General features: G+C 38.9%; 1 long non-coding RNA gene across 1 annotated transcript; it reads right to left on the reverse strand.

The window, feature by feature from the left end:
- Positions 1-1,590: 1,590 nt before the first annotated feature.
- On the reverse strand, positions 1,591-17,893 carry LOC145790186 (uncharacterized). The gene is made up of 2 exons (XR_014328850.1): positions 17,768-17,893; positions 1,591-1,849 (listed from the first exon to the last, which is right to left on the reverse strand). It is a non-coding gene; the product is annotated as an uncharacterized LOC145790186 (long non-coding RNA).
- Between the last annotated feature and the right edge of the window lie 4,579 nt (positions 17,894-22,472).

Consider the following 22,472-nt stretch of genomic DNA (forward strand, 5'->3'; position numbering starts at 1 on the left):
TAAGTCATTTTGCTTATAACAACTAACCTTGTAACCCTTGTTATTTACTTAAAGCCAGTTAGAAGCCATTTCTAGAGATTTGAAACCTTGTCTTTCTGTACTTTTATTTTTGGATTGTAATAATAATGGAACTCGTTTTGTAATTTGAGATTTGAAACATTGTAATTATTATTTGCTTTTGTAATTCTACGCCTATCTCCGCATTACTTATGAGACCTTGTGTTAATACCTCTTAAGATCTGTTAAAAAGATGGCTCGCTATCTAAGGTGATTAAACTTAGAAGGGAGGCTATATTGACTCCTCCGACCTTCCTAGGATCTTACTTGGCTATTGACCAAAGGACTCTTAGTGACGTTACCCTAACCCTTAGAGTAGAATTTGATGCGTCACAATAATCAACACAAATTACAACATATATGATCTCATATACTGTTTATGCTACTGATAATTGATCTAAAATATTCTGGTGATAATTAATTACACGTCTATAATGTGCAAATGTATCCCAAATGTGGTTGGGTTGAAACCTTCCTGGAGGGTATTCAGATTCTAAAGCTCTTAAACTTTTCTGGTATCTTCACAATTGAGTTAATACTTAAAATATCATTATCATAATTCATAAACCATAAACCATAAAAACAGAGAAAGAAATACTTACAATCAAACTTTTTATTACTTTTTCAAACCGGCTACAAAATTCTTATAACCAGGAGAGTAGGAAAGAAAAAGAAAAAAAGGAAAATGTAGATATGCTTCAATAATGGTGAAACCTTTCCTTAACTACACGAAATTGTTATCCAAAGATGATAAGGGTAAAGACAGGAGGCGTGTTCTAAATGGATGGAGTCGATCATCTTTATCTTCATCCTGAGTGGGAATCTTATTTATGACTCAGTCTTTTATCTTGTTTGGCTGGATGCTGGTAATGGAGATAGCTAGAATCTCATTTTTCTGAATGGAGCAGTAATGTGCTACTAATGGTTTGTCCATTTGTATCGATAGATTTTTCTAGTTGATCACGGAGGAAACAAAGCTTTTAGTCACTGGCTTTGCCTTTTCCTTTCTTGTCTTTTTCTTTTTCAATTTTTTCTGAAATTAATGCAATGAGGGAATCCCAAAAATCACCTTGCCTAGTTTTCTGGTTCTTATGACTCACAAGCTAGGACAGAGAACTCATTGTCATCCTCATCCTAACTTCCTACTGCAGACTTCATAGAAGTATCATCTCTGGTTTCGAATTGTGATGTCCCGAGTCTTCGACTTGACCGATATTGCGTAGTAAGCTGGTTTGTTTTACGTTCGGCGTTTTGATTATTGTATTGAGTCATTGAGATTTCTTTTCTACTCTTACTTAACCTCTCTTAACGTTTCTGGGTGAAAATTTTGAGTTTTGAGATTGGAACTTGTTTCACCGTGTGAAATCAAAATTTTGGCTTTGGCTGGCAAAACCGCTAACACGGATTTGGCAACCGCTCGAGCGGAATCACACAGAGTTTATGGAAAAATTCTGGGCAAAATCCGCTCATGCGGATGTAACGCCTCAAAATAATTACAATAATCCAACTCCCAACAACTAATACAAGGTGTCATAATTGAAATAATAAGCTTTCATTAATCAGAATTAATATACAAAAGATAATAAGGATTGAAAGCTAAACAAATGTTTATATGCTCTAAAGGCTTACATCTTTCCAAACCAAGGCTTGGGTACATCAAAAATGAGTCATAAGCTCAATACAAATAAAGCCTTAGGTTTGTACAAAAATTAAATACAAGATAAACAAAACTGAGCCTTCAGCTCCGCAATCCTCCCAAGCTAAGTCCTTGGTGGACGCATATCATCAACACCTGAAATTCATTTTTCCAAGTAAGGTGAGCCAAAACCCAATAGAAACAATCTAACATAACATATGAATCTTAACAAAGATATAAGTGTAATATGCATCTACAATGCTCGTAATAAAATCATTTACAATTGCTCTACAAAACCATGATATACCAAGCTCAATATCTCAATCCATATTATCTCGATTCATAAATCATTTTTCATTTCATTCAGACAACCAAACTAAGGGTACAACTCAGTGGGTCTTTAACCATCACAGCTGTTATACAAACGCTTCCATTTTCCATTTTACAGATATTTCGTCCACGGGAATTGGCACCCTTGTATATGTGCGATTTTCGGGACTTTCATCCTGGACACACAGACCATCTTAATTTAATGGAGTCCATCCCATTTCTTCTCTCAAACATGGAGTGCATCCCCTTTCTTCTCTCAAACATCATACATTTACAATGTATTAAAAATATAGCCATATTCAATGACAATGGATAAAAGATTACTTTCAATTCACCTAATCCTCATGCAATTTCTACAATAATCACAGCTATCCTCCACTGATAGCCCAAAACAGATATTTCTAAACAGATATACAATCTCTAAGACAGATAAATTATCCAAATTTTCATAGATGAGAGGTAATATATATCCAACTCCACCATTTATATAAACATCTATCCAATTTCATATTCCCAATACCAATTTCATTTATTTATACAAAATAACTATTTGAGACATTTTAGGGCAAAACTCCATTTTCTTCCAAAATCCATCTCGGGTATCAAAATCAACAAATTTATCACAACATAACATCACATTTACTCCCATAACCATTTTTAATATATAGATTTGAAAACCCCTCTTTTGGTTTTAAACCAAAACCCTAGGTTTGTTCAAAATCATTCCAAATTCTAATATTCTTTATACATCAACAAATAACTAAGTTAAAACTCATAGAAGAGTGTAGAAAGTCCTTACCTCAAATTTAGAAGATGAGCAAAGCAAGGAAGAAACTTCAAAGACGCCGAAACCAAGTTTTGTTCAGACCAAAGTAAAGCTCTTGAGATGCTCTGCCTCTTTCCCAAAGACACTAGGGTAGAAAAACCAACGGATCTAGGTGAAAGTGTAGAGAGAGAGAGAGAGTGTGTGTGTGTGTTTTAAAGACAGAGGCTCTAGATCTAGGGTTTTAAGAGAAAAATATGTGAAAAACTAATGTAGAAAGGTGTTGCTGCGAACTGATATACGCACAGTGCATTCGAGCACAAAAAGTGACGCTCGAGCATCAGACACAATAAGTTGTTCCGCTTGAGCGCAAGAAGTGACGCTTAAGCACAAAATGCACACTCCCAATAGTTTTGCGGACAACAGACCAATGCTCGAGCACAAAAAAGGCCGCTCGAGCTGAGACCGCTCAAGCGTAGAATACATTCTCCTAGTAGTTTTGCAGACCTGCAAAAGTACTGAGAGTTTACAAAGCCCGCTCAAGCGCAAGAAATGCTGCCCGAGCGGAGAAGTAAAATTTTGGGCAACAAAAGTTTGAAAACCAAGCAACCAACCTGTTTCAAATGTATCCATTACAATCCAATAGCCAAACTCAAGGAAGTATGAGGGAAAAAAGACATGAACAACACTACAACACCATAAAACTCGAGTCTAAGATACAAAGGGTCGGGTTAAAACCGAAATCGTTATAATCTCCCCCCTTAAGGAATTTCGTCATCGAAATTTCGAATCAAGTTTTAAAACTATGTTTAAACCGATCACAATAAAGATAATTAATCAATTTCGTCACCATGACCCATCCTCTGGTCACCCATTCTCATCAACTCGATATACAAGTTCCAACATTGAAAGCACAATTCACATTTTTCCAAAGCATATACAATGTTTACATTAAATCTGTGTTTCTAAAACACATACAACATATACAATGTTTCCATATTCTCAAAACATATACAATGTTTTCATATTTCATTAACGTAATCGAAATTTCGATACATGCTCAAGTATCAACAAATTAGTCCGGATACTTCTCACGGACTTCCAACTCATGTTCCCAAGTTGTTTCCTCAATCCCGTGATGTCCCCACAATACTTTAACCAAAGGAATTGTCTTGTCTCACAAGACTTGGTCTCAAGTATCCAAAACTCTCACCAGTCTCTCCTCATACGAGGCATTCTCATCTACCTCTAAGTCGGTCCAATCTAACACATGCGATGGATTCGGCTCATACTTCCGAAGCATGCTAATATGAAACACATCATGAACCCCATAAAACTATAGTGGCAAAGCCAAACGATAAGTTACCTCTCCAATCCGCTCAAGGATCTCCAAAAGGCCCAATGAATCGAGGGGATAACTTCCCACTTTTTCCAAACCTCATCAAACCCCTCCTAGGTGATATCTTCAAGAAGACATGGTCTCCGATCTCAAAAGACAAGGGTCCCCTCCTACGGTAGGCATAACTTTTCTGGCGACTCTGGGTTGTAACCAACCTCTAACGAATAAGTGCAACTTTCTCTGTCGTTTTCCAGACTAACTCTAGACCCAACCTAGGTGCATCACCCACCTCGGCTCAACACATAAAGGATCTATACGGTCGACCATACAAGGCCTCAAATGGTGCCATGCCATTACTCAATTGGAAGCTATTGTTATAGGCAAACTCCACTACGAGCAAGTGTCTCTTCCACAACCCCTTAAAGTCAAGAACACAACCCTAAAGCATATCCTCAAGGATCTGAATAGTACGCTCGGACTGGCAGTCAGTCTGAGGATGATACGTGGTACTGAAAGTCAATCTCGTGCCCAAGGCACTTGGTAGGCTTTGCCATAACTGAACTGTGAAACGTGGATCTCTATCCGAGATAATCGTCACAAGGACCCCGTGCAATCTCATTATGTCTCTAATATAGAGGTTGGCAACATGATCTACCAAATCACTCACACGCATAGATATGGAGTGCGCCAACTTGGTAAACCAGTCAACTACCACCCATATTGCATCACTACCCCGTTGAGTCCTTAGAAGGCCCACAACAAAATCCATCATGACATGCTCCCACTTCCACTCGGCTATAGGTAAGAGTTGCAACAAACCCGCTAGCCTCTGATGTTCAGCTTTCACTTGTTGTCAAGTAAGGCACCTCGACACAAACACAGCCACATCCTTTTTCATTCCCCTCTACCAAAACTAGCAGTTAAGGTCGTGATACATCTTTGTGCCTCCCGAATGCACCGCAAGGCGCTAATGATGAAACTCTTGGAGTACTTCCTTTCGGCAAGACTCTGGCACAAAGAGACGGTCAAGGTATCTAACACTCGAGTCGGAGTACACGTTCAAGCCTCTTTCTACCTTTCCACTGGAGATCTTCTCTCGGAGGGATTCTACCTCAAGGTCACCTCTCTGTCCTTTTATCACTCAGTTCACAAGTGTAAGTTGTGCAACTACTGGACACAAGGCTACTGACTCAACAGACTCACTGAGATACAAGTCAAACTCACCGATAGCACCTAACATTTCCCATTCTTGGATGGCAATACAAGCTACACTGCTAATAGATTTCCTACTCAATACATCGGCCACAACATTGGCCTTCCCCAGATGATAATGTAACTCGAAGTCATAATCCTCTATGAACTCCATCCACTTCATTTGCCTTAGATTCAAGTCTTTTTGTGTAAACATATATTTCAAAGTCTTGTGATTAGAAAACACTTCAAACTTCTCACCATACAGATAATGCCTCCAAATCTTTAAGACAAAGATCACCGTCGCTAACTCTACGTCGTGAATAGGGTAGTTCCTCTCATGTGTTTTCAACTGCCACGAGCCATAGGCTACTACCTTCCCCTCTTGCATCAATACACAACCCAAACCTTCATATGAAATATCACAAAACATTGAATAACCCAAACCTCTCTCCGGAATAATCAATATTGGAATAGTGGTAAGTCTAACCTTAAGCTCTTGAAATGACTTCCCACAAAACTCACTCCACACGAACTTGATCCCTTTCCTCGCCAGCCTAGTCAATGGTAAGGCTAGCATAAAGAAATCCTTCACAAATCGACTGTAATACCTGGCCAACCCCAAGAAACTATGGATCTCAAAAGCATTCTTAGGTTGTCCCTAATCTTGCACTGCCTCTATCTTGGATGAATTTACAGTCACCCATTCCCCGGATACCACATGGCCTAAGAACTTAACTTCTCTCAGCCATAATTCACATTTCCTAAACTTAGCATACAGTTTGTGGGCTCTTAGCAACTCAAGAACCACTCGCAAGTGTTCCTCGTGCCCCTCCTTAGTGAGTGAGTAAATCAAGATGTCATCCATAAAGACGACCATAAAACGGTCTACGAAATCATGGAAGATCCTGTTCATCAAATCCATAAATACAGCTGGTGCATTGGTTAGCCCAAAAGGCATCACAAGGAACTTATAATGGTTACACCGCGTATGGAATGTCGTCTTCTAGATATCCTCCTCCCTTACTCTCAACTGGTGATAACCCGATCTCAAGTCTATCTTAGAGAAACAATAATACCCCTTCAACTGATCAAACAAATCATCTATACGAGGCATTGGGTACTTGTTCTTAACAGTTAGTTGGTTCAACTTCCAGTAATCTATACAAAGTCGCAATGCACCATCTTTCTTTTTGGCAAAGAGAGCCGATTGTAGACATCCCATTTTTTACCTCCCATAAGACTTGAGCACTTTGTCATGTGCACCCAATAATGAAAGTTACATTGTGTATAATTTGAATTCTCAACGAAGGACTCCAAGGTCGAGCTTTGAAACAATCCCAACACCTTCCTATTTACACTATTCTAATCTCAGAAGTCCCTTTTTGAACATTGTGCCACCCTACACTGAGCCTGAAGCAGAGGAACAAGGGAGCACATTAGGGCCCGACCGCACCTCATCAGGAGCAGGTCATGCCTTGTTGGCGAGAAATACTGTTTTGGGCGGGAGCCCGCCAACTGTCTATTTTTAAAGATATTTTTGACCTATTTTGCTCAAATTCTATAAATACGAGGTCATATCTCTGTTTTAAGGGTTAAACAATTTTCAAAAAGCCTATACACTCACGTGAGAGCTCGTTCTTCCTTGCCAAGCCATCTTTGAGCAAGCTTATCATCCTTGAGCTATATCTATACACCATACACACCCTCAAACCTTAACTTTGGAGTCTTGGTTGAGCTTTGAGAATCATAATTCAACCTTGAGAGTGTGCTAGGATTGAGTTTGATTTGCAAACAAAGCTTACTTCCTTCAAGAGGTATAAGCTTGTCACCTTTGTTTTTGCTTTCATTTCAGTCTATCTCTATCCATTTCTTGTGTTCTTGTGCTGTTTTGGATCCATTTCAAGTGTTGAAACTTGGGTTTGAATAGCTACCATAGGTAGAGAGGGTTAACACCCTTTCTTGCACCTAAATTCATAGCTCATACCCTTGTTTTTACACTTTTTTCTTTGACTTTTAACCTGTTTTTTCAGAGTTTTAAAAAGGCTAAAAAACATGGTTTGAAATCTCAAAAGTGAAGGGGTTAGCCACCTCTCCTTGTTCTTGTTTACTACTTTAGTGTCTTCTTGCTTTTACCTATCTTTTTGTGCTCTTTAATACACTTGTAGCTACTTTTTTTTGTGTGTTTTGGGGCTTTTTAGGGCTGTCCTAATTTATTTAATTAATTTATGCTTTGAATATTTTACTTGTTGTGTTGTAAGTCCTCATGGCTTCAGTTGTTTAGGCCTTAGACACCGAGCCATTTCAGTTGATTACTTTTCTTTAGTAGTTGTTTTATACAAAAAGTCTCATTCTAATAATCAATCTCGCGTAATCATTATTGCGCCCTCCTTCATTTCTTCTTTTATTTTTCTTAAGAGTTATTTCAAAAAGATTCATGGTTATTCGAGGCATGGGAAAGAGACCTATACTCAATGGGTGTACGAAGGTTCATCGTCAAGGTGTAGTTTCTCTTTCATGCCAAGAATCGCTTCTCATTTGATGTTTCTTCTCATTTAGTAGGCTTAACCATCAGTTCGGACAAATTGACTAAAGAATGGAAAGACAAATAAAATTGGCTTAAAATTAATGAAACCGACATAAAGAAAAGGGATTAGAATAGTTGGATTCTGTCGGACGTTATGCTGAGTCCATCGTGTCAAGAATTGTCACATACCAATTCATGATGTTTTGATGAGTCTTGAGACGTGTTTATCTTCTTTTTTGAATTTCCATGATAAGAGTGAGGGGTGGTCATATTCATTGCATTTATTAATTTTTTATTTTTTATTATTATTATTTTTTTTTTGTCCAAACATGCCCGAAATCACCAAGCAATCAACTTGTTATCATTGGTGGTTTCGAACTCGAATTCTTTCTTCTCTTGAGTTCGCCATGACAGAGAAGAGCAAGAAGGACAAACAAAGCTTAAGCTGCTTTGTCTGCACTGTTTTCACCTCAAAGCACAAAAATGTTTTTAGCACAAAATTATAGCACGACCAGCTATTTTTGGACCCGACCGGGCCTCATTGGGAGCCGGCCGGGTCCCAATGTTTGGTAAATAGTGAATTCTGGCAGAAACAGAAGGCAGTGGCTGAGGGTAAAACAAAGCAAGTTTGGGCAGACAGAACAGTTTCTGAACATTGTGCATGCGATCTTGGTAAATTGTGAATTGTTGTAAATTGTTGTAATAATTGTTATAAATATCATTGTTGTAAATTAAATAGGTAACTAGCTAGTCATTAATCATTCGATTTTATAATAGCTAGTTTTAAATTCGGACATTTAGACACTCATTTGGACCCTCTTGCACGAGGGCAAAACATGTAATAATATGTGTATGTCTTCCAACCTCATTTCTTTCTCCCTTTTATTTTTCTTCTTATGATGGTAGCGTAGAGCACTATGTTTCTTTTAGCATTTCTCATGATTTGCATCCATTGTCTTGCATGCATAAGGCTCGGCACATCATTCTAACAAAGCACTGTTATTTATTACTTCCTTGAATACATGCTTAAAATCGCATGCTATCAAATTGATTTATGTGTCATGTTAGTAGCTGAGCCTAATAATTGCATATTGCATGTGTCACATTGTCACATTGCATTATTTAGGAACATGCATGTTTTCTAATTATTTTGATTTGTTTGGCTTACCTTGGAGAACTAGGTGAGCACTTATTACTTTATTGTGTATGATTGTTGCCATGTCAAGAATACTACCATTAGGCTAAGTGCTTAAGTGATATACCTGTTTGAATGCTTGTGGATGAAGGCTAATTGTTCAAATTGGGATAATTTGATAAATGTACGTATGAGATCACTTTTTCAAGTAGTACATATTCAAAACACAATTTTCAAAACAAACATAAATTAAAGTGTTCCAATTTTTACAAATTAGTCTATACTTATGTGCATCACATAGTAAAATAGCCTAATAAATGGAAACAAGAGCATATAATGTAAATAAGAATTACATCATGATTAGTAGAGACCGATATTTGTTCAGGCGAGTGGGGTGCTCAATTCATGGCCTTCCCCTCTCGTACCCAAGTTCTCGAGCCGAGATACTTTGGTGACGACGGATAAGTGGCCTTTGGCACGAGTCTCAGGTTTTCTAAATTTCTCAAAAATATTTAGGTTACAACTCTATAATCTGGCAAAATAGTCTATTTTTGGCATTTCAATTCAAAATCAATTTTCCAAAAAAAATTGCCGAATTTGGAATCATTCGTGTTTATTTATTTCATATTGCATTTGTGGAATCAGGTTCAGAACCATGGGAGTCTAAACTATAGGGCTAATTACATCCAAAAGGAGCACGAAACGCAAGTTACAATTTCTAGCGACTCTGCTAGGGAAACTTAGAGAACTTGACTTGGACTTCATAATGTGAAATTTTATCTACATATATATGTTCTTTGCATTTGCATTTGCATTTGCATGGTTACTATAAAGTCACTGTGTTTTCCATTTATTATTCCTAGATGGTTTGCCAGAGGCTTGCCTAAAAACGCCTACCAAAAGGCTGACCGGTCGTGGGCTCTACTATTTTGGAAACACAACCCTTGGATCTAGACTACCATTGTACGGCTTGATCCTCTTTTCACTTCTCGATGATAAGTGTGAGAGGTATATTAGGTAGTCTTGCTGAGATACCCTCTTTGACCATTTGGCCTAGCTGCATGTAGTAAGCCATAGTGATTGTTCCAAACTAGGATAGGATGCTCACTTGCGTGCAAGATTGCGTGAAACTGCTTGATTAAAATAGTGAAGCCCTAGTTCATGACAAAAATTAGGGCAGGGTAACCCTTCTCCCTCATAGGGATGTTTTGGCTCATTTAAACTAGTATGTGCTTTATAGTGAAACTATACAGGAATGTGCATATCAGTTGCAAGGTTGGTATCTGTTTTGGGGCAAGATTCAGTGTGGAGTGCAGCCCCACAACTTTGATCATGTCTGTGTTGATAACATCTTAGCTAAGGTGCTGTGTGGTTTCTGATTACTGTTTTCTTTCTTTATTTTCTTTTGCTAGGTAGTTAAAAACCATAGCTTCAGAAGGTTCTGATATCCCCCAAGTACTCTAGACCCGTGCCGGAAGACTGTGCAAGGTCAGAGATCTTGTTCGGGGGCAACCTATGCTTGCTCACTATCACCAATTATAAGGTGGAGGAGAATCAAACAGAATTCACCAGTCCAATTCTTACAGCAGTCATCTCTTAACTCACCTGTATCCAGTCTGGTTCGAGAACGGTCAGCTACTTCCAGTTCAGCTCAGGAACAGTCACCTATTCCAATGGCACAATATCCCCCGGCAAATATGGAGGACTTAGTACTCCAACTATAACAAACAGTTGAGGCACTGCAGCATGATGCGGCCCGTCAGGCCAAGGTTATAACTAGGCTATAGCAACAGCAATAGCAACCGCAGCCGGCTGCGGCCTTTATGTCCTCTGCGTCCCATATACCCACCGCGGCTATCCCTATGCCCGGTGCCACTGCTAATGCTGCCGCTGCTCAGGATCTACAAACAGAGGGTATTCTGGTTTTTCTAATCCCAGCTGCACCCATCCCAACACAAGCATCCAAAGCCCCGATTTGTCAGACCGAGGGACCTTTGGAATTTGTGTCAGACCGAGGGACCTTTGGAATTTGAGGCTGACCCTACTGTGCTCAAAGTCAACTAATGGGAGAAGTTATTCAAAAAAGCGCAAGGGGTCAATTCCATTCCAGACATAGAAGATGGATACACCGAATCTATGGTTACATTACTGAAGCGGTTCAAGATGCCACACATTGACCGCTTTGATGGTTCCGGAGACCCGATGGTTTACTTACGGTTGTTTTCGGACATCTTGCGGCCAATGGGCTTAACTGGACTGTAGAAGCTATCACTCTTTGATCGCACTATGTCAGGCATAACTACCATTTGGTATGCTAAGTTGGAAGATTGAGTAAAACAAAACTGAGAGGAGTTAGCCGAGTCCTTCATCACTCAATACTCTTATAACACGTAAATTGAGGTCATAACTCGTGATCTTGAGGCAACGCGTCAAGAGCCAAAAGAAGGTTTCTCCGAATTTGTGACAAGATTGAGGGCTAAAGCATCCATGATGACTATTCGATCTTCAAAGAAAGATTAGATCAGAATGGTTGTCCAAAATCTACATAGAAAGTTGTTGTAGAAAATGATTGTTCTCCCCCTATTTACTTTCAAAGAGCTTCATGAAATGGGGGTACAAATTGAAGATGCCATAAAATAGGGGATTATTACTGACGATAAGGAACTGGTTAAGAGGTCGTTTGTTCGTAGTTCCAATGCTGGCAGCAGTAGCATAACTGCAGGGCCGTCTGACGTAAGTGTTGTCACCACAACGAAAACTGTCGACCCCTTCGCCAACATAGGCCCACAAACACCATCCAACCCTACCCGAACCCTGAGTAAAATTTTTCACCAGCTATACATGACTCTATTAAAAGCCATGCAGGTGCTGATCAAGAAAGGGCATCTGAAACCCTTAGAACCTCGCCTACTTCCCGATCCTTTTCCATCCAAGCATGACCCAACAAAATACTATGCATTCCACCAGCACCACAGTCACAGAATCAACCAATGCTACCGCTTGCATCATGAGATTCTGGATCTCATTGACAATAAGGTCATCGCTCCACCAAAGAAACCAAACGTAACTACCGACCAGCTTCCCGTCCATAACCACGTCCCCCCACCTCAAAATCTTCACCTCATCCACACACTGCCTGTCTCATATGACCCCAGTGTCTATATTACCCCCTTCTATCTACCGAAATCGACGGTGTTCGTTCTTAAGGGCATAAACTTGTGCTTGATGGACACATCTAACCTATAACTTGAACCTCACAAATTAGCGGTGACAACACCTGCGGTATAAGAGATGTTGACATTGAAGGGAGGCAATAATCTACTATCGAAATGTCCTGGGGACTCATCTGGAAGCAAGTACGACCCGAGCCATTATATTGTTCATACCACTCAACTAAGGCCTGAGGTGGTGTTACCAACCTTAGCAGGCATTAATGTGGTCAACGAGGATGGCCTGAACCAAGGGTTGGACAACCTTGCAAATCTTGAAGAAGATCTAGACAACCTACAGTTCTTCGATGAACATGATTAGGGAGATGTACAGATTGGGTGGTTTGACCTGAACGGATCAATTGATAATGACGGATCATTAAGTGATGAGCCAAACAATGAAGAAGAAACTGGGGGTAAAACAAAGGGAACGAAAGCTGAGATAGCTTTGGTAGTCGATGAGGCTGATGAGAAAGGAAAATTACCAAAGGGCACCTATGCGGGGAAATCCACCCAAGCCGCAGGTGTTGTGGGAACGACAAACACAAGACAGGAAGTTGCGCTGGGGCAGTTTGAAAGAGAAAGAATTGAAGGCAGCCAGAAAATTGCAACTACACGTCGCATTGAGAGAGACATTTGTAGTATAAAAATGATTCAGGTAGAGCCGGACAACTGTTTGTCGGCGGCTGATGGCGAGTGGTAAGATGACAATGATTTGCATCTGGCCCATACTAACGAAGACTAGGGCGACTCCAGCCCAGATAATACATGGTATGCTAAGGAGATAGATCATCTCATAAGAAGTGGACGTTATTTTAAACCGCCACACCTAGATCAAGCAGAGCCATCAGGAAAGGACCGGGAGGTCAAGAAATAGAAGGAAAAGTAACTAGAAGATGAGCTAATTCTGAAGCAGCTCAAGAAGATTCAAGCCAATATCTCTATCTAGGGACTTCTCATGGCTTCACGGGTGCACCGACAAGCAATATTGTTGGCAATGGACAAGGCTAAATTGTCCATCGATACTACGCCCTAGCAACTTATGGGTTTGGTCTTTCTAAGTGGAGCCAAGACAATACTCACTTTCTCTGACAAAGAGTTGTCGCTGGATGGGTCGGCTCATAAAACCATTATACATCTCTGTAGAGTGCAGAGAGAAATGGGTGCCAGTGGTGTTGGTAGATACTGATTCTATCATTAATGTCTGTCCATCCCAAACTGCCTACGCAGTTGGCCTCAAACCGGTAAACTTTATCCCCACAACCCAAGTGATATGGACGTATGACAATACAAACAAAGAGGTCATGGGTACAGTGAAAGTGCGACTCTAGGTGGGCTCGTCTAAGCAAGAGATCGAGTTCTATGTACTGGATGTGTCGGCAACCTTTAACCTGCTGTTAGAGAGGCTTTGGCTGCATCACATAAAGGCTGTCTCCTCCACCCTCCATCAGATATTGAAGTTTCCTCATAAGGGAGGAGTAGTAACAGTTTTTGGGAACTCATCCATCCACCTGCCTCCAGAGGTGACTACACCAGTGCTCAAGATCAATCATGGTGATGAGGATATATTCATCTCAGGATTTACTTTGGCAGAAGCCCGAGTAGTGCCGACACTTTTGGCTATGGACGAAGGTAAGTTTGTTAGGGCCCAGTCTGTCTACTTCATGAACAAGCTGCGACATATTCTGGGAATGGGGCTCAGAAAGCGTGGATGGAAGGGTATTGCAGCATTAGCAGAGGTGCCACACAACCCGCATACCTTTGGGTTGGGATATGTGCCAACCAGAGGGGATCAGATCAGAAAGGGAGAGGAAATAAAAGGCAGAGCCAAAGCTAAGAGAGCTAGGAAGCATTATGAGCTCGTCCACATGCCAATCCGAGGGACGTTGAATGGCCGTTTTATTCGAGAGTAAGAGAATTTTTCTTTTTGTGGCTTTCCCGAGCCTTGGGTAAATTCCTCGGAATAGCGCATCCCCAGATTCAAGATTTTCTTTGATCTACAGCTGTAGGACAATGATGAGGAAAGGGCTGAACCAAGCATCAACACTGACCAGAGCAAAGAGGATGATTCAATCAATAGTAAGGTTGGCATAGGGGCAACACTGGCTGATCTCTTGACAGATCCCGCGACCGACCTAGAGAACTTAGGGGATAACTTTACTATCTCTATGATCGGGGAGGAACCGAGTGTGGACCCAACTAGTTGTATTTTGGATACATCAAGGGCACCATGTCTTCCTTGGCAGCTGGAGAAGGCCTATCTTTCCAATTCAAAATCGGATGATGATGAGCCAAAATCTGATTCCACTGAGTCTGTAGGGTTGGGATCAAATTCGAGTCAGTCCAGGAAGTCTGAGTCTGGCATTCTCGAGGGTGGTAACCCGGATGCCAAGGTCCTATCGAGATCTTCTTTCTCTTTTACTTTTGAGTCTGTTGCAACAGAAGAGCCGGAACTTATGAATGAGAATACTGCAGATTTTGTGTACTACTCTGTGCCACTAGTTTATTGTATTAACCAAGATTTTTAGAATTTTAACGAAAACGAAGATGAAAAAATTCCTCTGGCTTTGAAAAACTTGATTAATTGAGAGAATGAAAGGCATGCTAAGCCCTGTATTGATGAAATCATTGCCATTAATGTGGATACTGAGAAGAATTCGTGCTTGGTCCAGATCGGGTCCACATTGTCTTCTGAGGAACGCGAGCGTTTAATCGCTTTATTAAAAAATTTCAAAGATGTTTTCGTGTGGTCCAACGAAGACATGCCTGGAATCGACCCTGAGATTTTACAACACTGGATCCCTTTTGACCCTAAGGCCCGACCAGTCAAACAGAAGTTGTGCCGAATTCGTCCAGATTGGGCATTGAAAATCGAGGAGGAGGTCACCAAGCAAATTGATGCAGGATTCTTGTTAGTATTCGAGTATCTGACCTGGTTGGCCAATATCGTCCCAGTTCTGAAGAAAGATGGCAGAATTTGGGTTTGTGTCGACTTTAGTGACCTGAACAAAGCGAGTCCAAAAAATGACTTTCTACTGCTGCACATAGATGAGTTGGTGGACTTTACTGCTAGCCATGCTTTGCTTTCATTTATCGATGGGTTTTTTGGGTACAATTAGATTCTGATGGCATCGGAAGACAGGGAAAAGACTGTTTTCAACACACCATAGGGTACGTACTGCTACCGAGTCATGCCTTTTGGGTTGAAAAATGATAAGGCTACTTATCAGAAGGCTGCGACCACTATTTTGCATGACATGATCCACAAAGAGGTTGAGGTGTATGTAGATGATATGATTGTCAAGTCCAAAAAACTAGAAGGCCACTACACCACACTGGAAAAATTCTTTCAACGGATCAGGGAATACAGATTAAGGTTAAACCTGCAAAAATGCACCTTTGGCGTAATGATAGGGAAAATGTTGAGATTTATGATCACACAGAGGGTAATTGAAGTGGATCCGTCCAAAATCAAGGCCATCCTAGAAATGCCACCACCAAGGACTGAAAAGGAAGTGCGCGACTTTCTGGGCAAGGTGCAATTCATAAGACGGTTTATTTCCAAATTAACCTTGACTTGTGAACCACTATTTAGTCTCCTGAAGAAAGGAAAGAAGTTCTGATGGGACAATCGATGTCAATTTGCCTTCGAGCAGGTCAAGCAATACATCCAGAATCCGCCTGTGTTGTTGCCACCAGAGCCGGGAAAGCCTCTGATTTTGTATTTGTCAGTGACGGACTCAACCATGGATGCATATTAGCTCAAGAATCTGAAGATAAGGTGGAGAAGGCTATCTATTACTTGAGCAAGAAGATGTTGGACAATGAGACCCGCTACACTCCCCTGTAGAAAGCTTGCTTAGCCTTGGTATGGGCTACCAGGAAGTTGAGGCACTATGTGTTAGCTCACTCCGTAATTCTGGTTTCGAGATTAGATCCCATTAAATATCTCTTTGAGAAACCAGCGCTTACGAGTAGGCTAGCTCGTTGGCTATTTTTTCTCTCTGAATTTGATCTCAGATATGTCACACGCAAATCTATTAAAGGGAGAGCTGTAGCTGAATTCCTAGCAAACCACTCAGTAGAAGGAGATAAAGCAGTAGAATACCTATTTCCAGATGAGGACCTTCTACAAGTAGAAGAGAAAACATGGACGATGTACTTTAACAGAGTGTCTAATCAATATGGTTATGGGATAGGTGTGTTGCTGATAGCACCCGATGATTCCCATATACCCCTAACATTCAAACTCCAGTTCAAATTGTCCAATAACGAAGCAGAATATGAGGCGTGTATTGCTGGTCTGGAAGTTGTCCTTGAACTAGGGGCAATGAGGTTGGATGTCATCGAAGATTTGAATTTGGTTGTTTCTCAAGCTAACAGAGATTGGCGGGTTAAAAAAAAGAAAATGAAGGTTTACCATTATGCCCTGGATAGTCTAATTCTGAAGTTTGAAAAGCTAACATTTACGTATCTACTGAGAGAGAACAACAGGTTCGCTAATGCTTTGTCAACTCTATCTTCTATGGTAGACATTCCGCTGGGAGTTAAAATGTGTCCAATTATTATCGAACAAAAATACGCGTCGGCCTGTGAGACCATGGCCGCAATAGATAAAGTTAGGATAAGAACCTTTGGTATTACGACGTTTGGAACTTTCTGGAAAAAGAGACGTATCCACCAGGTGTCACGACCCACTCCCCGTACCCAAGGGTTAAGTATCGTGATGGCCAATAACTGAAGTTATCTCCGGTTAATAAACGCGAGCAGAAATAATATTTAAGTGTAGGTACCAAAATAATCATTGAAGCTTCTACTTTTATTACAAAATTTATTGACCAAAAAGGCCGATAATTACATATAAAAATATCATAAAAGTGCTGTGTGTGTCTATTCCGCAACCCCGCATCTAAGACTTTCTAAAAGCTATTTCTGAATTGCATTGTTTCTTGAAAATTGGTGAACAGCTATAAGCACATAGCAGAGTAAGAAATATTATACTAAGAGCATAAGGGCATAAAATTCACCATGGATAATTATGGGACTAAACATAAGTTGATATTAAATTACAGAATATATATAGTACGAAAATCATTTGACATATAATACCGAAATTACATAAATAACTATAACCACGGTACAGAACAGAACAAAACAGATGTATGGACTCAAGAGGTGACTCGTACGAACTCTGAAGGTAGCTCCCACAATAGTGTAGCACTTAGTTCCGTACAGCACTTTGCTCCACACTAGAAATCAGAGTATCAATGGATCCATGACAGACAGAGGGTCACAAAGTGACTAATCAGAGGGCCAATGGTTATTTAAGTCCCCAAGACATGAGACCTCTGTGGTGGTACTTATAAAATATAATTGTTTATAAGGTCATAGTCAAATATTCTTTAAGATTTAAACAAACATATCCATGGGTTTCATTTTAAACAAATAGAGTTCAGAAAATAATCCACATAATGGAAATAGTAATATAACTTATAAAACATAACTTATATAAAATAAATTATGATAAGTCAAAACATATGTAAAATATATTATGGTAACTCAAGGTATAATATAACTCACCTTAAAATTAATACCTCACTCTTTCTTTCAGTTTTCAAAGCCTTCTTGAAAGTATTTTCGTCTTCTTTCCTTAATTTCTTTTTCTTCCTATTTTTCTTGGCTATGCATTTCCTCCTTTCTCTCCCTGTTCGTTTTCTTTCTTCAATCTCCTATTTATAAGAGTTCTGCTCAAGACCCACACTCTGTGTCAATTGGGGTCAATTGGATTAGGATGATAGCCAGCAAGCCACGTCGTTCTAGATTGTTTTAATCTTTTCTAAAGATATTTGATTAATTTTATTTTGACCCTATTACTATAATTATTATATTATTACCATGCACAATAACTCTCAAATTTTAAATTAAAATTCATTTTATCACATATAATCATAATATTTAATATTTTATTTTATTCTTACAGAATATTTAATAAAACCTTTAGTGTTTTTCACATTTATAATTAAACAAAACTAATATAAAATTTAAGGGACAACTTAAATTTTTAGGTTGTTACAATCTTTCCTCCTTTTAAAAATTTCATCCTCGAAATTTGGCATATGTATAAGCTATTCGCTGCGCACTCTAATAAATATATATTTGATAATTAATCTGATAGAAAATATTACCTCAAAAAAACTTTACCAAAAATAACTCGATGTTTATTTGTCAAAAATTATTTTGGGCCAAAATGAGAAATAATTGGTGACTTTAAAAAATTTTCGTTAGTTTTGTTTCCAAAAAAAATAAAATGAGAATACAATTAAATAAGCAACTGGAAGTGAAATGACAGAATCATATACAGGAGTTGAAGGGAATTGAGATGAACTCCCATTTCTTTTATACGTGAACTTTCCACTGACAAAAAATAGTTTCAAAATTAGTATCTTTATAATTTGAACATACTTTTTAAAAAGTCGAAATGAACTTCTTTTTTTTTTTTAATACTGAACTGGAAATTACATATATTTAATTATATTATAATTTTGGTGGGTGCTTGAGCCCAACACCCTTTGTATCTTTTCCTTCTTTTGCTATAACAAATAAAAATTATATCTAATATCCTTCACAAATTATGCACACAAAAAAAAATTAATATATATAAAATCATACAAAATTATAATATAATTAAATCGACTAACAAAATATAATATTTAAGTACTAATTATCCGCTATCCTACTTTTTAAATGTGCATGTCCTATGCTCCAATAATGATTTTTTTTTTTTTTTTTTTTATAAATCATTGCTCTGATACCATTTGTCACGACCCGCTCCCCGTACCCAAGGGTTAAGTATCGTGATGGCCAGTAACTGAAATTACCTCCGGCCAATTCTTAAATAAATTAACAAATACGAGCGGAAATAATATTTAAGTGTGGGTACCAAAATAATTATCGGAGCTTCTACTTTTATTACAAAATTTATTGACCAAAAAGGTTGATATTTACATATAAAAATATTATAAAAGTGTTGTGTGTGTCTATTCCGCAGCCCCGCATCTAAGACTTTCCAAAAGTTATTTCTGAATTGCATTGTTTCTTGAAAATTGGTAAACAGTTATAAGCACATGGCAGAGTGAGAAATATTATACTAAGAGCATAAATGCATAAAATTTACCATGGATAATTATGGGGCTAAACAGAAGTTGATATTAAAATACAAAATATATATAGTACGGAAATCATTTGACATATAATACCAAAATTACGTAAATAACTATAACCACGGTACAGAACAGAACAGAACAGATGTATGGACTCAAGAGGTGGCCCGTATGAACTCTAGAGGTAGCTCCCACAATAGTGTAGCACTTAGTTCCGTACAGCATTTTGCACCACACCAAAAATCAGAGTGTCAGTGGATCCATGATAGACAAAAGGTCACAAAGTGACCAAGCAGAAGCCAATAGATATTTAAGTCTCCCAAGGCGTGGGACTCCTGTGGTAGTACTTACAAAACAAAATTATATATAAGGTCATAGTCAAATATTTTTTAAAATATAAACAAACGGGTTTCATTTCAAACAAATAGAGTTTAGAAATTAATCCACGTAACTGAAATATTTATAAAACATAATTTATATTAATATAACTAATAAAATACAACTTGTATAAAATAAATTATGGTAAATCAAAACATACATAAAATATATTATGATAACTCAAAATATAATATAATTCACCTTAAAATTAATACCTCACTCTTTCTTTCAGCTATCAAAGCCTTCTTGACAATATTTTCGTCTTCATTCCTTAGTTTCTGCTCAAGACCCGCACTCTATGTCAATTGGGGACAATTGGATTAGGATGATAGCCAGCAAGCCACGTGGTGTTAGCCACGTGGTTCTAGATTGTTTTGATCTTATCTAAAGATGTTTGATTAATTCTATTTTGACCCTAATTATTATAATTATTATATTATTACCATGCATAATAACTCTCAAATTTTAAATTAAAAATCATTTTATCACATACAATCATAATATTTAATATTTTATTTTATTCTTACAGAATATTTAATAAAACCTTTAGTGTTTTTCACATTTATAATTAAATAATGCTAATATAAAATTTATGGGACAACTTAAATTTTTTGATTGTTACATCAGAGGCAAATGCCAAAGATAAACGGGGAATACGGCGTCTGGTCGTTCAATTTATCATCTGTGAGGGCAATCTATACAAAAGAGGTCATCTAGGAATGCACAAGTTGTGCGTTGAAGAAGAGGAATCGAGGCTGCTCATGGAGGCTATCCACGGGGGAGAGTGTAGGGCACACATGAATGGTATGATGCTAGCTCGGAAGATCCTCAGACAAAGTTACTACTGGTCAACCATGGAGGAGGATTACATTAGTTTTGTACGGCGATGCCATAAATTCCAGATCCATACCAATCGCATGAACATACCGCCGTCAAAGCTTTACAATATGACTTCACCATAGCCTTTCTCAGTCTAGGGAATCGACGTTATCGGTGCGGTCTCGCTGGCCAGCCTCTCCCTTGACTCTGGCTCTGAGAAAGAGCCGAAGACGATGTAAACCGCTGCCCTCCTCCTCTCTGCAAGTAAGCTAGAGACTTGTGGCCTAACTGACCACACTTGAAACAAGTGACATCTCTCTGACCATCTCTCCCAGAACCCGAACTCGGTACTGGAAAAGTGGACCTCGACTGAGCTCCCTAGGACTGCTATGGGTTAGAACTCCTCTACGTCTTACTGTCCCTCTGAATATCCTGACTCCTTTTAGAGCCCCTCATCCTCTCCTCCTCCATCTACATTGCGATCTCTAGATGAGCCGCCGTCTCCACAAGGTGTCTATAATCTCTAATCATTGACCCGACCACTTTGAACATGAGCTTGGTCCTCAACCTCTTCTTGAACTCTAAACAACGGTGCTCCTCAGTTACCAGGAATTCCGATGCAAACCTCGACAAGCTAGTAAATGTGGTCTCAAACTCAGCCACTAGAGTGTTCAACTACACAAGCTTGGAGAATTGATCTGTAACAACCCTCATACTGTTTACTGATTAAGGACTGATTGATTACCGATAATCACCGATTACTGTTAAACGAAACGGATAATGACTGATAACTGACTGATAATTGAACTGATTAAAAGTACTGAGACTGACTGAAACTGGAAACTGAATTGACTGAGTATATGTTAGTTAATTGCATTCTATCTGTTTGATTGTCTGATTATCTGTTCATGTTTATATGTTTAAACTGCTAATTGAAGGCCTTATCGGCGGCCGAATTAGAAACCGATTGATGTTCCGTGACCCTCATGATTAATGTGATTTTATGATATATTTATCTGAAAACTGATTAGGTATGATTAAATTAGATTAAAATAAGCTAATTAAAGAGGTTGCCATATTTACCATTTTGCCACATGAGTGGCCACTATCTCATATACACACTTGAGCCTTATACTTGAATCAAGACAACATTTCCTCAGCCATTTCCCCTCTCATTGCCGACCATAGAGAGAGTTAGGGAGGGAGAGAAGTGTTCTTGTTGATTTAGCTTGTGAATCTTGAAGAATTGAAAGTGTATTTGCATATTTGAGCTCCCTTACCTCTAATTCTACACCCAAGGTAGATCATTCATCATCTTAATGGTGTTCTTGAGTTCATTCTTGCATGATTCGTGTTAATTTGTAGAGCTAAGTCATGATTTGGTTCATTAATGATGGATTGAAGATCATTTCTTGCATGCATGTTAGTATTGTTGCATTTTGAGGTTGATTACATGGACATTAGTGCATGCATGCTCATATTGTTGTTATAGACCATGTTTTCATCTGGTTTTGGAAAGAAATGAGCCCATTTGAGCAAGCTTTGGAGCTTCAATTTGGTTTAAAACTCATTCATGCATGTTTGAATGTTGTTCTTGAAAATGGGTTTGAATGTGGTTTTAATTGACTCACCTTTGGGGCTTGAATTCACAAATTGAGCTTTGAAACTTGTTATACATTGAATTTAATGAGGTTTTCCAGAATTTGGGCCCAAGATGTCGAGTTTGGAGTGGTTGAATGCTTGGTTTGAGCTTGGGAGGCAGATCTGGAAATTCCAGATTTGGCTTCCTCGCTCGAGCGAAGGATTCCCCGCTCGAGCGAGCACCTTTGTCCAGGGCTCCGCTCGAGCGACCATCGAGCGACGATCGCGCGTAAAATTTCAGCATCCAGTACTTTTACTGTTTTGCAGACCGCTCGAGCGAAGGATTC

Source organism: Camellia sinensis, chromosome 5 (genome assembly GCF_055761805.1).
Source record: "Camellia sinensis isolate YWXY chromosome 5, ASM5576180v1, whole genome shotgun sequence".
NCBI lineage: Eukaryota > Viridiplantae > Streptophyta > Magnoliopsida > Ericales > Theaceae > Camellia > Camellia sinensis.